This window comes from Armigeres subalbatus, chromosome 2 (assembly GCF_024139115.2).
Source record: "Armigeres subalbatus isolate Guangzhou_Male chromosome 2, GZ_Asu_2, whole genome shotgun sequence".
NCBI classification, from domain to species: Eukaryota; Metazoa; Arthropoda; class Insecta; order Diptera; family Culicidae; genus Armigeres; species Armigeres subalbatus.
This window is the reverse complement of record NC_085140.1, coordinates 2,890,379-2,892,940: the sequence shown is the minus strand read 5'-3', so window position 1 is coordinate 2,892,940 and position 2,562 is coordinate 2,890,379. Positions and strand designations below refer to the sequence as shown.

The 2,562-nt window shown below is 38.6% G+C and overlaps 1 pseudogene; it reads right to left on the bottom strand.

Moving 5' to 3' along the window:
* Positions 1-676: 676 nt before the first annotated feature.
* LOC134208799 (histone-lysine N-methyltransferase, H3 lysine-79 specific-like) lies at positions 677-1,911 on the bottom strand (annotated as a pseudogene).
* Between the last annotated feature and the right edge of the window lie 651 nt (positions 1,912-2,562).

The window sequence follows — 2,562 nt, the reverse complement described above, 5'->3', positions numbered from 1 at the left end:
CAATAGTTTTGCTGAAATGCTGTTGAATAAATTAAAGTGTCGAATGAATGTTCAATTCCAAAGGCCAGTTTACAATTCGGAAAACGTGTCACGGGTTTAGGTCTCCCATGTCTTCCATGTCATTTAAATATCTCTGCTATCTCTATCTTCTCTCTCTCTTTCGTTTCTTTTTCACTATCTTCTCTTTTTTTTCTATCTTCTCCTTTTCTTTGTTTTCTGTATCTCTATCTTCTCTTTTCTCTTTTTATCTATCTTCTCTCTCCATCTTTTCGTTTTCTCTTCCTCTCTATCTATCTTCTATTTTCGCTATCTATCTTCTCTCTTCTCTATCTTCTCTCTTCTCTATCTTCTCTCTTCTCTATCTTATTACTTGTCTATCTTCTCTCTTCTCTCTTCTCTATCTTCTCTCTTCTCTATCTTATTACTTGTCTATCTTCTCTCTTCTACATCTTCTCTCTTCTCTATCTTATCTCTTGTCTATCTTCTCTCTTATCTATCTTCTCTCCTCTCTATCTTCTCTCTTCTCTATCTTCTCTCTTCTCTATCTCCTCTCTTCTCTATCTTCTTTCTTCTCTATCTTCTCTCTTCTCTATCTTATCTCTTCTCTGTCTTCGTTCTCTATCTTCTCTCTTCTCTGTCTTCGTTCTCTATCTTCTCTCTTCTCTGTATTCGTTCTCTATTTTCTCTCTTCTCTGTCTTCATTCTCTATCTTCTCTCTTCTCTGTCTTCGTTCTCTATTTTCTCTCATTCTCCATCTTCGTTCTCTATCTTCTCTCATTCTCTGTCTTTGTTCTCTGTCTTCTCTCATGCTCTGTCTTCGTTCTCTATCTTCTCGCATTCTCTGTCTTCGTTCTCTATCTTCTCTCTTCTCTATTCTCTCGCTTCTCTATCTTCTCTCTTCTCTATCTTCTCTCTTCTCTATCTTCGTTCTCTATTTTCTCTCTTCTCTGTCTTCGTTCTCTATCTTCTCTCTTCTCTGTCTTCGTTCTTTATCTTCTCTCATTCTCCATCTTCATTCTCTATCTTCTCTCATTCTTTGTCTTCGTTCTCTATCTTCTCTCATTTTCTGTCTTCATTCTCTATCTTCTCTCATTTTCTGTCTTCATTCTCTATCTTCTCTCATTCTCTGTCTTTGTTCTCTATCTTCTCTCATTCTCTGTATTCATTCTCTACCTTCTCTCATTCCCTGTCTTCTCTCATGCTCTGTCTTCGTTCTCTATCTTCTCGCATTCTCTGTCTTCGTTCTCTATCTTCTCTCTTCTCTATCTTCTCGCTTCTGTATATTCTCTCTTCTCTATCTTCTCTCTTCTCTATCTTCTCTCATTCTCCATCTTCGTTCTCTATCTTCTCTTATTCTCTGTCTTCGTTCTCTATCTTCTCTCTTCTCTGTCTTCGTTCTCTATCTTCTCTCTTCTCTGTCTTCGTTCTCTATTTTCTCTCTTCTCTGTCTTCGTTCTCTATCTTCTCTCTTCTCTGTCTTCGTTCTCTATCTTCTCTCATTCTCCATCTTCGTTCTCTATCTTCTCTCATTCTCTGTCTTCGTTCTCTATCTTCTCTCATTCTCTGTCTTTGTTCTCTGTCTTCTCTCATGCTCTGTCTTCGTTCTCTATCTTCTCGCATTCTCTGTCTTCGTTCTCTATCCTTTCTCATTCTCCATCTTCGTTCACTATCTTCTCTCATTCTCCATCTTCATTATCTATCTTCTCTCATTCTTTGTCTTCGGTCTCTATCTTCTCTCATTTTCTGTCTTCATTCTCTATCTTCTCTCATTTTCTGTCTTCATTCTCTATCTTCTCTCATTCTCTGTCTTCGTTCTCTTTCTTCTCTCATTCTCTGTCTTTGTTCTCTGTTTTCTCTCATGCTCTGCCTTCGTTCTCTATCTTCTCGCATTCTCTGTCTTCGTTCTCTATCTATCTCTCATTCTCTGTCTTCGTTCTCTATCTTCTCTCACTCTCTGTCTGCGTTCTCTATCTTCTCTCATTCCCTGTCTTTGTTCTCTGCCTCTCTCTCATGCTCTGTCTTCGTCTCTCTATCTTCTCATTCTCTGTCTTCCTCTCTCCATCTTCTTCCTCTCTCCATCTTCTTCCTCTCTCCATCTTCTTCCTCTCTCCATCTTCGTTCTCTATCTTCTCTCATTCTCTGTCTTCGTTCTCTATCTTCTCTCATTCTCTGTCTTGGTTCTCTATCTTCTCTCTTCTCTGTCTTCGTTCTCTATTTTCTCTCTTCTCTGTCTTCGTTCTCTATCTTCTCTCTTCTCTGTCTTCGTTCTCTATCTTCTCTCTTCTCTGTCTTCGTTCTTTATCTTCTTTCATTCTCCATCTTCGTTCTCTATCTTCTCTCATTCTCTGTCTTCGTTATCTATCTTCACTCTTCTTTGTCTTCGTTCTCTATCTTCTCTCATTCTCCATCTTCGTTCTCTATCTTCTCTTATTCTCTGTCTCTCCATCTTTTTCCTCTCTATCTCTCCATCTTCGTTCTCTATCTTCTACCTCTCTCCATCTTCTTCCTCTCTATCTTCTCTCATTCTTTGTCTTCTCTCTATCTCTCCATCTTTTTCTCTCT